Source organism: Schistocerca americana, chromosome 1, assembly GCF_021461395.2.
Source record: "Schistocerca americana isolate TAMUIC-IGC-003095 chromosome 1, iqSchAmer2.1, whole genome shotgun sequence".
NCBI classification, from domain to species: Eukaryota; Metazoa; Arthropoda; class Insecta; order Orthoptera; family Acrididae; genus Schistocerca; species Schistocerca americana.
The window spans coordinates 408137422-408158415 of record NC_060119.1 but is presented as its reverse complement, the minus strand read 5'-3'; the positions used below and the strand labels follow the sequence as shown (position 1 = coordinate 408158415).

The window sequence follows — 20994 nt, the reverse complement described above, 5'->3', positions numbered from 1 at the left end:
TGTATATCAGCGCACACTCCGCTGCAGAGATAAAATTTCATTCTGGCATTTTATTATTAATTGCGGAAAAATATCTTTCTCCCTTTAGAGAAACACATTCTTAATGTTCTCTTCTTGAAAAATAATTCCACCAAATTATAGCAGTATGCAGATGCAGCACAAATGGTTACTAGATGGTACTAGTTTGGTGAAACCTCGACATCCCAGGACTGTTGAATTTATTAAATCGACGCCTAACATCGTCGGGAAGCGTCAGCGAAAAATTTGTCCCTAGCAAAATTTGTTCCCCATGACGTGTTCTATCACTCCTATACGTTTGATGTGAAGACGTATATATCGGTCATTAGAACGGAATGCCGGTATTTTGACGAGCTGATCTACAGAATAAATTGAATTACTCACACTGCGCGAAGTGTTAGGTGACGATGTTTGGCCAAATTATACTACTGTTAATTCTCACTGAAACGAGCAAACGCACTAAATTTTGTCAGACTGAACTATCCACGTAGGTTTAATCTGCCGTGTAATAGTTGTTGATGTTGTTTTTAGGAAAAAAATCATCGTATGACCACGAAGAGAAGACGACCTAGTCCACTCTTATCTATTCACTTCGGAAAATACTAGTGAATACACAGTTTAAAATTGATTGCTATCCTCAGCGGTAAATATGTGCGATGACTTAGTGGTCAGGTGTTGATTAAATTTAAGAAAAGTATAGTCCTGTAGCATTGCTGACTGGTAGACCCAAAGAGGTGTAATTACAGTCCTCTCATTTCAGCATTTTCATTTTTGGGGTGACTTATTCCACTATTTCATAAATTGAGGAATCTGTGTATCGTGTACAACTGCAAACTACTCTCACGGCGCCGTGAAGAATATAGTGCTATGTTTGTATTGTTATCAAGCAGAGAGATCAGGGACGGGTACTGGTTCATCGCCTGCACTTTCTGATGAGCATCAGAGAAACCACTGAAGTTAAGGTCTCCGCCCATTGGTCGGGTAACCAACGACACTTTTACATCTCCCATCCACATACTGCACTGCCAACAGATCTGGAATTCAACTAAGGGCGTCGGAGCACATTTTGGTGAATAGGAGCGGTAGCCACCCGCTTTCCACTTGCTGGTAAGATTCTAAAAGTGAAGATTCCTCGTAGTAACAGAATTTCAGACAGTTATCGCCGCAAGAACATTATGTCTCTTAATAAGCAGCCTGTGTGGCTATTACGTTTACGCAAATGCAGCTAAAGGTACAGGGGAACATGGTCGAGGAGTGAGCGTACACATTGTATCAGAATAGCAGAGTAATACAGTGCAGTGAAGTCGCTTATTTTATTCTATGTACTCGCCCATGCATCACAGAGCTATAAACACAATGTCATAATGATGACAGACTTAGCACACAAACAGACTACAACATGGGATACCCACGGCTCTCTTACAGTGGCACTTTAGCTACATCGTGATGAATTTTACGATGGGGATTATGTTAACGTGTTCAGCACGTCTTATGTAGCACCCTGTTGTCAATCGTCTCTTTCGTGGGATTTAGCGAAAGGTTTGTAGATGTGACTTCTCAACCAGAATCTGATATACAGTTTTCATTAGTTACTTATGTTTTGGACGTTTATCATTACGATCGACTCCACAGAAAGCTGTTTTGTCACCTGGTTACAAGATAGAAATGGTAGGGGTGTGACGTGAGGCGACTCTTACGCAGACACGGAAGCCTGAACTGCCCCGCATGCATAAAAGATGACCACATCAGCATATTCCTCGTCCGTAAAACGCTCACGTACAAATAATGTGGACTGCGGCGGCGCCCTGGCGTGGGAGACTAGTTAGGCAAGGTCTCGGGTAAAAATATACATAAATATAAAAATTCGTATTTTTAAAAATCAGTTATTACTGGATGACAGAACAGCAGCGACGAAGAAAAAAACAGCGAATAATTTATAGACCGAACGCCTGTAATCTTATTCTGAAATAATGCTGTGCCTCACTACAGCATAGAAGCGCGATGCATCTTCACGCCGCTGCTTGTTCATAAACACGAGTCAAGTTTCAGCACCGCATGATTCTAAAACGTTATAATTACTATTAAACATTTTTTTCTAGCGCTCTACCGTTAAGCATCGTAAGGAAAAAAACTGAGATCACTGCAATTGTACTATTTCATGTCGACGGTCGCAAAATAAGCTCACCTGGCATGTCAATGTTAATACTAGCTACAAATGCTTACAGATCGTGCCGAATTTATTGGAATACATGTGCAATTGCTGTGTCTCTCGAGCTGATTTATCTCATTTGTCGTATGTAAAATGAAACAAGAGTGATATGTCAAAGTGAAAAAACAGAGTGAATACCATTGCACATAGCAAAGGTCGTGCCATAATGGAAATATCCCATTTCACAGTTTGGTCGCAAGCTATATCTGTGCGGACTGATCAGCAATCTCAGTTTATGTATAAAATATTCTCGGTATTCTTGCCGCGTCAGTTCTAGATAAAATCTCGAGCTTTCGACGATTACCTCCATCGTCATCGTCAGGAGCTGACTGTCTCCACTGCTGCTATGGTAGCCTCTATATAGCCCGAAGACGGCTTCTGATTGGTCGGCTTATGATTGGTCGGCGATTACGTGCGGCTGTCTCAGACGGTGTCACTGTGTGCGCCGGTGGCGCCACCGCTTCCGTTTGAACGTAAACCTTGGAAGGAACGTCTCTGCTGCTTCTCTGCATCAAGCGCTCGTTTTCACGCACAACTCAGATGGTATCCGCTATCTCAGTTTATTTAGAATTCACGACAAAATTTTAGCCGAAGCACCATAAGGAAGGGCCAGGGTCGTTGGCATATGACCTGGCTCGTGGCTAAAAATGGAGTTGCATAACAGTCATTGCTACAGATTGCAACGTGAATGAACACTCCAGGAGGAACTGCATCGTATGTTCACTTTACATAGCGTCACTTCAGTCGACCAAGTTATCATGATACAACGCCCAACGATATATCTACAGCGAACCGATTAAAACTTCAAATGCCTTATTTTGAGTTATTTTATCACTGAAATAACATTTCTGGCTGTATGTTAAGGACATCGTACATCTACATAAACGTCTTGGAGTACGACGCAAGGGGAGTGATGCGAGCTACAGGCAGCTCGATTACGGCATTTCTGACGTTTTAATTACAGGGAAATTACATGTATGCTTCAGGTGGAATGTATCGTTAATCAGCATAGTTACATTGAGGTGACCGACAACAAGGTTCTTCCATTTCCCCATCATCTTAACGAGGATGTATCATTGCTAATCTTGGCTTCAATCGTAATAACGTCTATAATTCTCGCATTCACCAGTCTGTCGATGCTACTGTTCGATATGAGACATATTTAGAAACAATCAGACATCTGGTACGGCCATAAAGTTGCCGGACTTGAATTACATCTTAGTCTCCGAGACCACTTGGAGTAAAATGCCAATCAGCACGAACGGCATCAACACAACCTTCCATACATGCACGATTTATTGTAGGACGAGAGACTGAACACTGGCATATTACATCGAGAATCCTGTTCCGTTCATGTCATAATGAAAGTATGTGTTATCAATGCTTTATGTTTCAAGGATGAAGTATACCACGGAAAAGCAACCTTACCCTTCCTTTGTATGATTCCCAGGATGTGTTCAAGATATAAATCTTCCACGTTAAAGCATCTCAATTAGTCGATTGAACTTTTGTTGTTATTTACAAAATTGTACAGTTATTGGAACAAGATAGAAATAATAGCCCTCCTGATTGTCCAAAGATTAACTGCACACACAGCTTACGGAGCATAGACAAAAGAGAGACCATTGGTAGGGCATACTGTTCTCATTAATACAACAGCATCGTAATTAGTCATAGTTCAATTCACAGGGGACAACGTAACAGGACCTAGCAAGAGTCGCCGTAAATTCACCTCGAGAAATAATACCACCAAGTCCTGATACCGGGCAATGTTGCAACTTCTGTGAGCAGATCGTCTTAACAGGCTCTGTCTATGTCACGTGGTGATATCTGCAGCGCGGCATACTCTGACGTGACAAAAGTCATGAGATGGCGATATGCTCACATGCAGATGGCGGTAGTAATGCATACACAAGGTGTAAAAGGCAGTGCGTTGATGGAGCTGTCATCTGCACTTGATGATTCGTGTAAAATGGCTTCCGATGTGATTAGGGCCGCACGACAGTAATAAATCAGACTTTGAACCCGGAACGGTAATTGGAGCTACATACATTGGATGTTTCACTTCGGAAATCGTTAGATAAATCAATATTCCGAGATCCACAGTGTCAAGAGTGTGCCGAGAATACTAAATTTCAGGTATTACCTCTCAATACGGACAACGCCATGGCCGGCGGCCTTCATTTAAAGACCTAGAGTAGCGGCATTTGCGTAGAGTTGTCGGCGCCAACAAACAAGCATCACTGCGTGAAATAACCGCAGAAACTAATGTGGGACGTACGGCGAACGTACCCGTTAGAACAGTGCGGCGAAATTTGGCGTTAATGGGCTCTGGCAGCAGAGCGCCTTTGCTTCAGATGTTCAGATGTGTGTGAAATCTTATGGGACTTAACTACTAAGGTCATCAGTCCCTAAGCTTACACACAACTTAACCTAAATTATCCTAAGGACAAACACACACATCCATGCCCGAGGGAGGACTCGAACCTCCGCCGGGATCAGCCGCAGAGTCCATGACTGCAGCGACCTAGACCGCTCGGTTAATCGCGCGCGGCCGCCTTTGCTAACGGCACGACACCGCCTGCACCGCCTTTCTTGGGCTCGTGACCATGTCGGTTGGACTCGAGACAGCTGGAAAACCACGGCCTGATCAGATGAGTCCCGATTTCAGTCGACAAGAGCTGACGTTAGGATTCGAGTGTGACGCAGACCCCACGAAGCCATGGACCCAAGTTGCCAACAAGGCACTGTGCAAGCTGGTGGTGGCTCCATAACGGAGTGGGCTGTGTTTACACAGATCTCTGTCTGGAAATGGTTATGTTCGGCTAATTGGATATCATTTTCAGTCATTCATGGAGTTCATGTTCTCAAACAACGATGAATTTTTTATGGATGACAGTGCACCATGCCACGGGTCCACAATTGTTCTCCGTTGGTTTGAAGAACATTCTGAAGAATTCGAGCGACTGTTTAGGCCACGCAATCGCCCAACATGAATCCCATCAAACATTTATGAGACATAATCGAGAGGCCAGTTCGTGCACACAATCCTCGTATTGGAAACACTTTCACTGTTATAGACCGCAATAGGAGCAACATGACTCGATGTTCTTCCAGGGAAGTTCCAACGACTTAATGAGTCCATGACACGTCGACTTTCCGCACTACTCCGGGCAAAAAGGTGTTCGGTAAGACATTAGCAGGTATCCCATGACGTTTATCACCTCAGAGTGCAGTAGATAAAAAACTACTCCCCTTGACACTACAAATAATATCACATAAACTTGGCAATAGCCCTGCCCACATCGCTCACCATGGTATCATAGTAAAGCGATAATTTGCACAAACAGGAGTTAGGACCTATTAGTTTCCCTTTCATACACAAACACACACACACAGAAACAGGAACATATGATCTCCTCAAAGGAATAGCAGGCGCTCCTGCTACCAACAAAACTAATAAAAAAATTAACGCATTCCGTAATATGAAAACAATGTTCACGAAGCGGCGGGATGGGATCGCTTCTTCACAGCGCTAAAATGTGAATATTTTTAGTGTTAGTGAAAGTGTTGTGTGCTAAAATCGACCACATACATAAGGGGTCCATAATTAAAGCTCCAGTTTCAAAATCCTGTAGAATGGGAAACACTGATCAGAATGATGTCAAACTGGAACAGCAATTTTGACACTGGGAGAAACGTTATGGAGTAAAAGAATTACGAAAATTTGACCAATAGGTGACGCAGTAAGCGTCAAAATATACACACCAACAGACGCGCGGCACAAGGCAGTTCCTCAGATTGCGTTCGGGACGTTCAATATGACTCTGCAATACGAAGGATCGCCTGCTGCTGGTAAAGCTCTTTTACAAGAACGGTGACTGTCCGCCAATAGCCCTGCTGAAGTTCTGAGCACTCAAGATTGTGGGGAAAAAAAAGGCACTGGTCCGATGTCTGCTAAGGGTCTGGAGAAACTGATTACAAGATTCGAAAACACAGGTCCTTTTGAAAGTGTGGCAGAGGGAGGAAAGCATTTGGTCCGACGTCTGTCGAACATGTGGTCCCAGCATTGTAAAAAAGGGATCGAGCGATGGTGTGCAAACATGCAGTGCACGTGGAATTGCCCGAACGTTGGACATGCCAGCGAGAACGGTGCATAAAATCTAAGAACCATCCTGCATTGGTATCCATACAAAACTACTTATGTTCACGAGTTGCTTGATAGTGACATGCGATTTTCGAGTTATTAAAGAAAAACGTACAAAAGTGATATTAAACGTGTTCTATTTCGGAAACCATTCGAAATATGGCATATGTCCGTACGAAGTTTTCTGTACAGAATCACTAATACTACCGCGTCTCAAAGCATGTACCTTTCTTCTTCACTCACCCTGTATAAACAGTTTACCGCATCAGAGCGCGTTCGCTTCAGTCTCGAACGTCTTACCCGCTGGATGGGCCACCTCAGTTACAGTCCAACTCTGTTAGACGTCAACTGTTTGACACAGCTCGCGCAGTGCTCAGCATTGATCGTTAAAAACATTTGATTGCGCTAACTAAATTTCGTCCCCAATAGTGGACTAATAATTTGAAACGTATGATCTATATGACTGTGAGTGGGACTGATGACCATAGATGTTAAGTCCCATAGTGCTCAGAACCATTTGACTGTGAGTGGTCATAGGCTGATGAATACGAATGAGGATGCATATTCGGCAATGCTGATACCAGTACCAGCAAAGTCAAAGGAAACATCAAGATTGGCCAGCTAATTCGAAACACTGCACGGGAAAGCAACAACGCAGCACAATGTATCCCTAGGAAAAAGAATTGCATGCCATTGTACACATTTTTCCCTATTCCTTTCCTAATGTGAGTGCACTGTAACGTGTCATTACAAAATTTCTATTAGTTCTTACTGTGTACACTTTGTAATAAACTCCGTAGTTAGCTAAAAATCATCGATTGTCTCTAACTAAGCAGGTAGTCCCAAACAATCGGAAATAAGGCGTAGATTCTTCTCATTCACAAGTATGATAAAGAACAATATCGTCAATGTTTGTCTTATGCAGAAGGAAGAAAGAAAGGTTAGGATTTACCGTCCCGTCGACAGCGAGGTCGCTAAGACGGAGCACAAATTCAGATTAAGGAAGAACAGCGAAGGAAAGCGGCCGTGCCCTTTCAAGGGAATCATCCCGGCACTCGCCTAATGTAAGGAAATTGTGGAAAATATCGGCATTACCGGACGATAATTTGAAGCGCCGTCCATTCCAACAAGGAGTCTAGTGTCTTACCCATTGCGCCACTTCGCTAACTGTCTAATGCAGAATACTAGAGCGTATCCTGAGTTTGAATATAAAGGCGTTCACTCCAAAAAGCATCACGGATGTCAGGAGATTTAATTATGTGAAACGCAACTTCTGCTGGTCAGTCAGTATGCCTTGCAAATCATCGACACCATTGCAGTAACAGGAATACCAAACATCGACACAGCATGGATGCAGCAATGGTGGATAAGCGTTCGCTTGTAACTTGGAACAAAAAAGGTTGTAGAGAATTATTATTAGCATGAGCCCTGATGAATAAAATTCTACTCTAGACTTCTCAATGCATTACGCTCTTCCGATACACAAATCAAATTTGCTGTTTTTAAAGTTTCAGTGTAACACACAGTGAAGTCCAACGAACTTATGTTCCAAACGTACAGACAAATCACCACATACACACAGCTGCTCTCCAGGAGCGTGAAAACTGTGACCGCTGTATACGTTCAGCATCAGTTGAGAGAATGTTGTGGCGTCAACTGCAGGTTGTCACAGAATCGTTATTGGCAGAGGACACGAAACAATTTGTTAGTGAGAGGCTTACATATCCAATATATTATACAGCTTTGTGACCAAAGTAGGAAACGCAGCTATTTGAGAAAGTGTTTTGACCAAGATATGAAACACGCTTACACATGGATCATTGTAGCCGTGAGTTTGAAGTATACTATTTGTACAGCAACAATTCGTCATGGTTTGTGGAACTCAAAGCATGATAAAAAACTACGTCCCCCCCCCCCCCCCCCCCCCCCCCCCCGCGATGCCGCTGCGTTGAACTATTGCACTAGGTCGAATTATTTTACAGACAAACATTGTCAACTGCACTTAACTGCCAGTCGATACCATGATAATATATTTCGAAGTACACACATTTGTACAGTCTCTCACTTTTTTAAAATTCAAATCCCTTTCAAGTAGATATTGTCAGTTGCAAATTAAAAAAAAATTCTCACAGTTGGACATTACTTCTCCCCGAGTGTTTTCAAGTCCTCCGCCTGGTATGCCTAATTATCGTCCTTACCTAACGTGCTGTTGTTGCGTAACATACTAGTAGTCAGTTATTTACGCGTGCATTTATTTGAGATATCTGACGTGTTGAGGGATACACTGAGGGTGAATTGTGGTAAGGGTATCTATCAACTTCTACCTACATCTACATCTACATCTACATTTATACTCCACAATCCACCCAACGGTGTGTGGCGGAGGGCACTTTACGTGCCACTGTCATTATCTCCCTTTCCTGTTCCAGTCGCGTACGGTTCGCGGGAAGAACGACTGCCGGAAAGCCTCCGTGCGCGCTCGAATCTCTAATTTTACATTCGTGATCTCCTCTGGAGGTAAAAGTAGGGGGAAGCAATATATTCGATACCTCATCCAGAAACGCACCCTCTCGAAACCTGGACAGCAAGCTACACCGCGATGCAGAGCGCCTCTCTTGCAGTCTGCCACTTGAGTTTGCTAAACATCTCCGTAACGCTATCACGTTTACAAATAACCCTGTGACGAAACGCGCCGCTCTTCTTTGGATCTTCTCTTTCTCCTCCGTCAACCCGATCTGGTACGGATCCCACTCTGATGAGCAATACACAAGTATAGGTCGAACGAGTGTTTTGTAAGCCACCTCCTTTGTTGATGGACTACGTTTACTAAGGACTCTTCCAATGAATCTCAACCTGGTATCCGCCTTACCAACAATTAATTTTATATGATCATTCCACTTCAAATCATTCCGCACGCATACTCACAGATATTTTACAGAAGTAACTGCTACCAGTGTTTGTTCCGCTATCATATAATCATACAATAAAGGATCCTTCTTTCTATGTATTCGCAATACATTACATTTGTCTATGTTAAGGGTCAGTTGCCACTCCCTGCACCAAGTGCCTATCCGCTGCAGATCTTCCTGCATTTCGCTACAATTTTCTAATGCTGCAACTTCTCTGTATACTACAGCATCATCCGCGAAAAGCCGCATGGAACTTCCGACACTATCTACTAGGTCATTTATATATGTTGTGAAAAGCAGTCTTTTACCGCCAATGACATTATATTGCTCTACATCGTAAGACCTGAATTTTATTAACGCTATTGCTTCAACTCTGCAAAAATTATGGACTGAAAAGATTCTCCTTTCAGTACAACTAAATAAGAATACTACGTTCTTTACATGAGACTGGAAATTATCTACCATATCATTCAAGCCAATTGTATCGATTAGGAAACCGACCTGTGATGAACATTTACACAAAATAAAATTAATTTGTTCCCCTATTGCCGGCCGGTGTGGCCGTGCGGTTCTAGGCACTTCCGTCTGGAATCGCGTGACCGCTACGGTCGCAGGTTCGAATCCTGCCTCGGGCATGGATATGTGTGATGTCCTTAGGTTAGTTAGGTTTAAGTAGTTCTAAGTTCTAGGGGACTGATGACCACAGATGTTAAGTCTCATAGTGCTCAGAGCCATTTGTACCATTTGTTCCACTATTCACATATCCCCGGTGTCTTCGACATTTGCGGCATAATACCGAATAATGTGCGTTTATTACAACTGTTGGTATTATATACGTGACCGTCACTCCGACTGAATGACCATGCTCCCACTCCCAACATCGCACAGGAACCAAACACTCTGAGTTAGTATTAAAATTTCTCTCGAGTGACACGAAGACACTAGACCCAAGTGACGTATGAAAGTAAAAGGACTACTAGAACTGTCCCAGACGGCCGTCAAGTGATGCCCAACAACCCTCAGTGCCGGATATATGAGGAAATTGGGACATACCATCTCTCACATCTCTGTTAGAAACACAATATCCACTGATAATTTCCAGGAACTGAACCATTCTCATGCTACCAAATGTATACCAAATCATCACCAGCAAAAACATTCAACACAACAACAACCACCATAATCTCATTAAAATATCTGTCAGCGTTACCGAATCACATATCAACAAGTGTCTTCAGATCACTCGTCGCTGTGTCAATGCTTTGTGGCTATGTGACATTCCTAGTAATACAATCGCGTGATACGCTACAGCCATGATTTGACAAACATCTTCGCTGGCTAGCAAAATTTGCCTTTCACATGACCAAAGCTTATGATCACGGTGGTAGTTATTGGAATGAAAGTTTTTATGCTCCATCTGATGAAATGCTCCAGAATTCTCCATCAGAGAAACGTTCATAATATTGGTCTTTACCACACTTACGGGTAAAACGAAATCTTGTTTTCTTATGATTTTTGACGACACTTTCTTCATTAGAGATTTCGGGTAAATGTAATCAAACTAGGAAGTTAACTTCACACATGTAGACTTCGATAATGTATTTTTTAAATAATTTCGTTTTATACGGTCAGAGTTTCCTATTGTCGTCGAATCGGTATGAACATTCATAAATGTAACTGCTATTAGAGGTACACCCAATCACTGGCTCAAATGGTTCAAATGGCTTTGAGCACTATGGGACTCAACTGCTGTGGTCATCAGTCCCCTAGAACTTAGAACTACTTAAACCTAACTAACCTAAAGACATCATACACACTCATGCCCGAAGCAGGATTCGAACTTGCGACCGTAGCAGCAGCGCGGCTCCGGACTGGAGCGCCTAGAACCGCACAGCCACCGAGTCGGCACCACCCAATCACTGCCTAGTCCTGGATTCAACTCTGTAACTGCGATTGCTAGTGAAGTGTACAGAAAATTTAAAAATTTGTGAAATTTATGTAAACAGCTGTGCAGAGAGATTATTAGAGGAAATACAACGAACAATTAAATCATGTTTTATTTAAAGAGAAACCCACCGCTAAGTGGCAACTTCATCGGTTGTGTTATCTACTAAAGCAACAATGACAAACTACCAGCGATGAGTTGAATTAGTTGAGACTATGGAAATAGTGTGATAGGGCGGATACATGGACCAAATCAAGGTCGCTGCGCCACTGAGTCGGTTCTGGTACAGATAATGATCTAAGACGAAGTCACGCTCCCCTGGGTCAGTAAGAAACAGGTTTCTCACCCTCCCCACCCACTTCCTTCTTAAAGTAAATAAAATGGCATGAGCATCGTCAATCACGTTCTTTTCAGCGTTGTGAGAGGATCCTGTTCGTTTGATATCAATTTCTTTAAAAAACGATACTAAATTAATATGAGGCTTAATAAAAACAATAATATTTTCTCAACCCCTCCCTCTTTCTTTTCTCTCTCTACAGAAATTCGTCATTTGTGCCCTGTACTCTGTAGTGAGAAGGTCAAGGATTTTATTTCCAAACAACAACAGGTATATAACAAATATCTGGTTTAGTACCAATAGCTTTTTTCAGTAGTTTTTTTTCGAAGTTATATTAATTGCAATACAGTTATTTTTGAACGGTAATGGTGAACTTATATGTTAGGTTAGGTTGGTGTTTAACGTCCCGTCGACAACGAGGTCATTAGAGACGGAGCGCAAGCTCGGGTTAGGGAAGGATGGGGAAGGAAATCGGCCGTGCCCTTTCAAAGGAACCATCCCGGCATTTGCCTGAAACGATTTAGGGAAATCACGGAAAACCTAAATCAGGATGGCTGGAGACGGGATTGAACCGTCGTCCTTCCGAATGCGAGTCCAGTGTGCTAACCACTGCGCCACCTCGCTCGGTGAACTTATATGTATACAGGGTGTTACAGAAAGGTACGGCCAAACTTTCAGGAAACATTCCTCACACACAAAGAAAGAAAATATGTTATTTTGACGTGTGTCCGGAAACGCTTACTTTCCATGTTAGAGCTCATTTTATTACTTCTCTTCAAATCACATTAATCATGGAATGGAAACACACAGCAACAGAACGTACCAGCGTGACTTCAAACACTTCGTTACAGGAAATGTTCAGATGGTTCAGATGGCACTGAGCACTATGGGACTTAACTTCTGTGGTCATCAGTCCCCTAGAACTTAGAACTACTTAAACCTAACTAACCTAAGGACATCACACACATCCATGCCCGAAGCAGGATTCGAACCTGCGACCGTAGCGGTCATGCGGTTCCAGACTGAAGCGCCTTTAACCGCACGGTCACACCGGCCGGCAGGAAATGTTCAAAACGTCCGCCGTTAGCGAGGATACATGCATCCACCCTCCATCGCATGGAATCCCTGATGCGCCGATGCAGCCCTGGAGAATGGCGTATTGTATCACAGCCGTCCACAACACGAGCACGAAGAGTCTCTACATTTGGTACCGGGGTTGCGTAGGCAAGAGCCTTCAAATGCCCCCATAAATGAAAGTCAAGAGGGTTGAGGTCAGGAGAGCGTGGAGGCCATGGAATTGGTCCGCCTCTACCAATCCATCGGTCACCGAATCTGTTGTTGAGAAGCGTACGAACACTTCGACTGAAATGTGCTGGAGCTCCATCGTGAATGAACCACAAGTTGTGTCGTACTTGTAAAGGCACACGTTCTAGCAGCACAGGTAGAGTATCCCGTATGAAATCATGATAACGTGCTCCATTGAGCGTAGGTGGAAGAACATGGGGCCCAATCAAGACTCACCAACAATGCCTGCCCAAACGTTCACAGAAAATCTGTGTTGATGACGTGATTGCACAATTGTGTGCGGACTCTCGTCAGCCCACGCATGTTGGTTATGAAAATTTACAATTTGATCACGTTGGAATGAAGCCTCATCCGTAAGCAGAACATTTGCACTGAAATGAGGATTGACACATTGTTGGATGAACCATTCGCAGAAGTGTACCCGTGGAGGCCAATCAGCTGCTGATAGTGCCTGCACACGCTGTACATGGTACGGAAACAACTGGTTCTCCCGTAGCACTCTCCATGCATTGACGTGGTCAACGTTACCTTGTACAGCAGCAACTTCTCTGACACTGACATTAGGGTTATCGTCAACTGCACGAAGAATTGCCTCGTCCATTACAGGTGTCCTCGTCGTTCTAGGTCTTCCCCAGTCGCGAGTCATAGGCTGGAATGTTCCGTGCTCCCTAAGGCGCCGATCAATTGCTTCGAACGTCTTCCTGTCGGGACACCTTCGTTGTGAAAATCTGTCTCGATACAAACGTACCGCGCCACGGCTATTGCCCCGTGCTAATCCATACATCAAATGGGCATCTGCCAACTCCGCATTTGTAAACATTGCACTGACTGCAAAACCATGTTCGTGATGAACACTAACCTGTTGATGCTACGTACTGATGTGCTTGATGCTAGTACTGTAGAGCAATGAGTCGCATGCAACACAAGCACCGAAGTCAACATCACCTTCCTTCAATTGGGCCAACTGGCGGTGAATCGAGGAAGTACAGTACATACTGACGAAACTAAAATGAGCTCTAACATGGAAATTAAGCGTTTCCGGACACATGTCCGCATAACATCTTTTCTTTATTTGTGTGTGAGGAATGTTTCCTGAAAGTTTGGCCGTACCTTTTTGTAACACCCTGTATAGAGATAGATCTAGTGAGATACTGGTAGTAAAGAAGTATCTGTATACTACTGTATTTCCCAGTGGTTATTTACATAATCTTTTTATACAATACAGTTTTTTCCATGTGTGGTTTTTCACTCTTTTATACAATAGATGGAAAATGAGAGTAACTGGTACGACTAGAGCAGATGAAGAAAAAAACACACACACACACTTATGGATATACACAACTACGACAAATGGTTCATTCTACTATTCTGCACATGCACCACTCTCTCGCTGTCACACAAGTCAATAGTGTAAGACTGTGAGGGTACCAATCCAATCTCCACGGACGAATCACTTGTTATCACGGTGCGAAAGCCCAACTTACTCCTGGGATGCAGTATGTACCACATGGTCTCGTGACTGGACTACTACTGAGCACAGCAAGTGTAAAGGCTGAAGTGGGGCGCCACCGAAACCATCCAGGAGCCACTTCTCATAATCCTTGACGTTAGAGCCACTGAGGCTGCACAGTTCACACCCTTAGCCCGTCTGTGGGTGGCATCTGTATCTGTGCAGTATGTGCACATTTTCGATCTGAGCCCCACAAACTCCGAAGTCTGTGATCCATTCGCCTCGTTTTTCTTCAGATAGTTAACCATCCTATTCTGAGATGTAATACCATAAGGATTCTCAGTCGCATTACCAGATGCGTCGGATGCATGAAGATGAACCTTATTACTTAATATGAATTGCAGCCTTTCATTGAATAGGTGAAACTGTCTCCATCCGCATGAAATAACTCATAGTGGAAATGGTACTTGTGGAGTTTGGAAATGTCTAGCGTACACACGCTGGTATAGGCAAGTTTCGTGAACTCTACCGAAACCTTAGCCACCTCCAGAGTGACTAATCCCAGTTCGACGATAGTGGCCCGCTTAAAATTTGGTCTGATGATGTGCTCTTTTGCGACGTAATATCCATTGCAATAGTAAACTAAATAAATTTAGTGGTTCTTTCTCAAATCTTTCTCAGTTTTTCCGACAACTGAATCTTTCATTAGCTAGTCGCACATCTCCATTTTGTTAAAAGTCACAGCAAAATCTTGCGTTATATCGGATCCGTAAGACAGCAGTCATCTACACAAACCTGCTCCACTACCCCAGACAGTTCTTCCATTAGTACACCCATTTTAGCATCAGCCGATTCCACTCTATATGGAATAGACACGGGATTTTTATGCTTCCTCACAATGGTTTTCAGTGATTCCTTGCCTATTTTTTCAATATTCCTTTTGTTGTCACATTGTTGTTCCCATATAGGGGAAACGGTAGCTTTGCTTTTGTGCCGTGTTTCGTGGAGATGAACTTGGAGAATTTAGTACATAGATAATAGCTAAACGAGCCACACGTTTCCTTCTTTAACATTGAGACGTCCCTTCTCTAATTACTCCTGACAGTCTAATTGTTCGTAGATTTTAAACACTAAAATGTTGCCACAAAACGATTCTGTAATGGATGTAACCACATTTAAATTTTTCTTACTAAGGACAATGCCACATTCGGCGTAAATTATGCTATCAAACTCAGTAACAAGATTTTCCAGGTTCTCCAGTGTTAACCACAAATCAAAGCGTTTATAACTTGGTCTGAATTTCCTCCCTAATAGCTGAAGGATGTTTAACACACTAGAGAAAGTCTTGCTGACACTTTCCAGTACCACAGAAGAATGATCAGTCGCAGCTATGAAGCCTCCTTTTATACTCTAAAGGTCCAAGATGATGGCACTTCTGTCACGTTATCTTCTGGCCATACCTTCTAAATCTGGTTGTTCTTTTTCACACTGAAAAAAAAACAAAAAAAAAACACAAAATCCTACTACAACCGAGATCGCGCATTCTTGGAAAATACGCCATATCGAAGACTGAAGATGTAGAGAAGGACTAACATCATCACCAACTTTCATGGTCATAGTTTGACATTTTCAAGTTTATATGAAATCCTTATGGCTACTTCATATTCCTCGCAGCCTGAGTATTCATTTATTGTGCTCAGTGTCTCGGTTACGGAAACAGTGTAACATATATCTGTCTTCATACCAGAGCTGCTTGATCAATTTTGCTGACAGTGTTTACACTTCTAACAGTTGCTCATAGAAATACAGACAGCTACGAGGTCGTCGGTTATAGCGCCTTGAGAATATGCCGAAATGCATTTATATGTATTAACAAATTCGTACTTAAAAATTGCAAACGAAGATGGCGTCTCACAATCTGTTATTCTGCGTGTCTATTTCTATATCTGCATGATGTTCAGTTACTTTTCTTCAGTGGTAAGGTTACACAAAATCGGGCAATATGTGATCGCTAGGGGATGACAGTTTGACAAAATGTTGTCAATGTATCACTTTATTCAACTGACCAGATAAATAAATTTATAAATACGTAGTAACAAATACTCGTATAAATCTATACCACACCGTGACTCAAACACGGTTTCTTGATTATTGACACAAGCTACCTTAACTATTAGGCCATAAGGGCATGCCCCCGGGCCTGTCTTGAACTTTCATCGTCACAGCTGTCTCCACACATACGATTTTCGGATTGTTACTAAATATTCATTACACTGCAGTTATTGATTTAGTCACTTCATTTTAGTACATTTAATTCGTTTCGTAAATAAAATTACTAAAAATTTATCGGCTTGATTTTTATCCACAAACTGCTGGTAAATTTGAAATGTTCTCATATCGGCAATAACTTTGGACTCAGTCGTTTCAAACAAAGACTTCTACCTCAGCTTGGTGCATTTTCCCGCTTCTGTTATCCTGTAAGTTTTGTCTCACTTCACAGAACGACATAGTATATTATGTGGAAATAGGTAGCTTCAGAACTAGTGTGGCTACAAAGCACTATACATATAAGGGTTACATTCTGTCCGACTGTATGTAACACAATGGTATTTCTGTTTACAACACGTGGCGGAAACAATCTTCATCCATTGAACAAAATCTAGGCGGAAAATAATCAAGTTTTTGTTCAGACAGATGATGAGTATTTGGCATTCAATACTTCATTTTTATTAATGAACCGTACGCTGCAGTGTTTGTTGGCAGTTACTGGACACATTCAGTTGTTAATGAAAAGGACATCATGTGAATAATCATTTAATGGATGCTAAATGATAATTAGGTTTTTGTGACACTCGTGGAAAAGTATCTGCCCCAGCATTGCGTGAATGCAGCTGCGTCACGCCAGGTCGTAACTGGCAATCACCCGTATGAGGCTACGGCTCGAACGCGGCCAACGCTGCGTGGCCACGGTTCAGTAAAAAAGAAGCAAGAAAGAACACTTCCGAAAGGGCCTTCGAGGCATCCAACGGTTATTAAACTACTTAAACCGGTTCCCAAAGAAACTGACCAGATATGATGTCATGTTAATCTATAAAGCAAAGAAGTAAGGTCATCTACAAAGCAAATCTTCCGACTTGTCTGTAGCTGCAACACTTAACGTCTGGAAAAATCTTCTTGCGCTAACATGACGCAATTGACGTCCCAACGACGAGTTAAGCGAAACGTTCGATTAAAAATTGAGCTATCAACGATTACTATCACAGATATCCGATAAGGAAATGTTAAAGAGATAGATAGGTGCCAGAATTATTCTTCACGCAATGATGGAAATTGTTTCAGAATTTGCTTCTGTTCCTTCCACGAGTAATGTTCATGTTTGACCTGTACGTAGAAATATGTCACTGATAAAAGGTAGCTAAATCACCTATATATCTCATGAAGAGTGATAATATGCACCAAAATATAAATCTGATGAAAAGCTATAACATACACCAAAACAAGAAATAGTTGTTCAGCGCATATGGAGCCCATATACGAGCACTGGTTCGTAGTGTGCCCAGTATGATATCCACTCGCTGTAATGTATCCGTAAGAAATGTAGTAGAAAACATAGGAAAGGTCATGTCTAATAGTTTGCTGTGGCCTAATGATACACTCTATCGTTTTTCTTCAACAAATATTCCATACTATATGGAGCAGAATAACACATTAAAAATAACACTGTTTGTGGCCGTGAGTGATGCGTGGTACTGTTGTATGATTACGGTGCTAAACACTGCAGTTATCAGCGTTCTTATTAAAATATTCTGAGACCAATGTGGTGGAAGTAGTTTGACATAGCTCTGCAATGCAAAAAATTCTCAGTTGAAACGTGATCTGGAAATCTCGTTCCATGAATTTAACTACTTGCGCTGATCGATGCGGTCGCACATAGTCACTCATAAAGATAAAGTCAGGGCCGAATTCACCCACGAAAAGACGGACATGTGGAAGGAGCACAGTGTCACAATAACGTTAACCGATAGCGTACCGACTTCAAAGATTTGATGGTTAGTAATCCCATGCAACGTTATGTCTACCCAAACCATAAAAGCTGGCCTACCAAAACGATCATGTGCCACATGCTCGTACCTGCAGTACGTTTTCTCACCAGCCGCCGCATGGGGTTACGTAATGCACCCAGGAATATTATCGAACATGATCGTGTTGGTGGTCTAGGTGTTACGGTGTACGGAGGCATGTTGCATGGTCGTACTCACTTCCAGATCTCTGAAAACGGTACACCGTACTCCTTCCCCAAGCGCGTCTTTTCAGGGGTCCATTCGACCCTGACTTCCTATTTATGGATGACAAGGCGCGACCGCAGCGAACACCACAATTGGAAGAGTTCTTGGAACGAGAGGATAATCGACGAATGGACTGGCCTGCCAGTTCCTCCGACTTAAATCTCATTGAGAAGGTGCGGGATGCATTGGGGAGACGTACTGAAGCACCCAACATCCACCAACGACTATCCAACAAACTGCCTATTGGCTTCTGTCTCGGGTTCTTCGGCCGACGTTCATCTAATGATTTTTCTGACGTTTCGCCAGCACGAGTGGCTGGCATTGTCAAAGCTTCACCCTCCATTGCCGGCGGCCGAAGAACCCGAGACAGAAGCCAATAGGCAGTTTGTCAACAAGTGGCCACGAAAGCCTTAACAATTTTGGACTATCCAACAGTTGTGAACCGTGCTACTGGAGGAATGGAACGCCCTACCACAAGATCTCCTTACCGAACTTGTGGCCAGTATGGGAGCACGTTACACAGCACGTACTGCCGTCGGCTGTGATCACACACTCTCTTAAGAACCAAGTCCGGCTTTTCGTAATTTCCAGGGGACCAACACAAATCGTGATTTCAGTATAATTATTGTCTTTGAAGAAAAGTGTCATTTCTGTTCGTCTCAAGGCTTATTTCTTCCAGTTACCTCCTTTACGATACTGTAGCTGTTTTTTCTGCACGTGATCCAAGTTTCATCGAGCTATGTTACTTGGTAATGACACATTATGCGAAAGTTACTTTCACCCTTAAGCTCTGCACATATAGTATAGAACAGGGTAAAACACAAATAAAGTACAATCGCTAAAATACTCAAACATGTACTATGACTGGAGGATCACTGAGAAGAAAGGGTGAGCCGTCTGCCTCAAAATACATTAAGATCATCTACCCGACAACTTACGTAGGCAAGGAACAAAAAGTCTTAAGAATCGGATCACACCCATCTCATTACCAGAAAAATACAAGGTAGCTCAGTTGTAAAACTGGTTGCTGCTGTTTTGCACATTTTGTTAAATCGTGAAGTACTTAAAAAGGTATGCCGCAGGCACCTCAGAACTACTGGATTCTTTTCATCGGAGGAGGAATCGATGTGTCATAGGAGAATGCCATGTCCGTAAGCACCTCAAATTAATTCTTCTCGTCTCAGTGTGAGGAATTCCATCGTTGGGGCTCTGGTTTTACAGACCGCCTCAACCTAAGCCACTGCTCTCCCCATAGTCACATGATCATGTTCCTCAAAATAGAATACAATACATATAGAGAGCTGCTGCATTGTACCTTAGTGCACTTTTAAGTAGACGCTTTAACCAGCTTTCTTGCTATCTCATTTCCCCAATATCTTACGTGTCTCGGCACCCAGTTCACAGCTGATCAAGAAACGTTATAGAATGCTAGAGATTGATGGGCTGGTCATAGGCTATATGGAGGGACAGTGTGACAAATTGCTGTTGTGTGACAAATAGCATACAGAGGAACAAACACGGCAGCGAGCGCTGGTTGTCTAATCAACCTTTGCAAAGAGATGGAAACAAGAGTGAATGTTCGGTGCAAGTAGCGTCCTGTGTATTCCCCCCTTTGTATTTCTACGCATACCATGAGCCCTTCCACATTTGTACCACGAATGCATAGCATGCGAGGGACCAGTTTGTACTCTGCTGCATCAAGGCAGGACACAAAGATTGTCCACAGCCATGGTGTCCTCTACAGCTGTCTATGCGCAGAAACAGCAACTTACGAGGGTCGTGGATCTGTGTTGCTTGATGTAAGACTGAAAGAAACACGATAGTGAGTGGACTAAGGCTCTCAACACTACTAAATGCAAAGTCAAATGTAAATAGGCCACCAGTCATTCCGCACGAATTACATAGCAAAGCCACAAACTACTAACAAGCGATGTAGCAAATGTTCGACTACAATCTTACCTGTGATACAGCTTCAGTGTGTAAAAATCAATATACACATAATACATTTTACATAAATCACACAACAAAATAAACTTCCTATTTACACTCCACTCCGTAGAGACGCGGTACATCAGGCTGATTACATAGACAGCGCTCAACTAGGATCTTAAACGTGCAGCTTGTCACCTACACAATAACTGCAGCCATTCCAGTCTCACTCAACTCTGTCCATATCTCGACTGCTATAGTCAGTCAAAAGACTTCGCTCGACGCTCACTGTCAGCGCGTCGGAATTACACGAAGTGCTTCGTCTGCATTACATTATATTAAAGTTATTAAAGAATACTGGTAACGAAAAAATTCTGAATAAAGTGTATGACATCTTAACATTACGGATCGCTGCGATAACAGCCAATCAAATCTGTGTTAATAAATGAAAGAATATCT

At 42.7% G+C, this 20994-nt stretch overlaps 1 protein-coding gene across 2 annotated transcripts in view; it reads left to right on the top strand.

The window, feature by feature from the left end:
* Positions 1-20994, top strand: part of LOC124601977 — a 447674-nt gene that overhangs the window by 195202 nt on the left and 231478 nt on the right. The gene's annotated exons all lie outside the window — the stretch shown is intronic.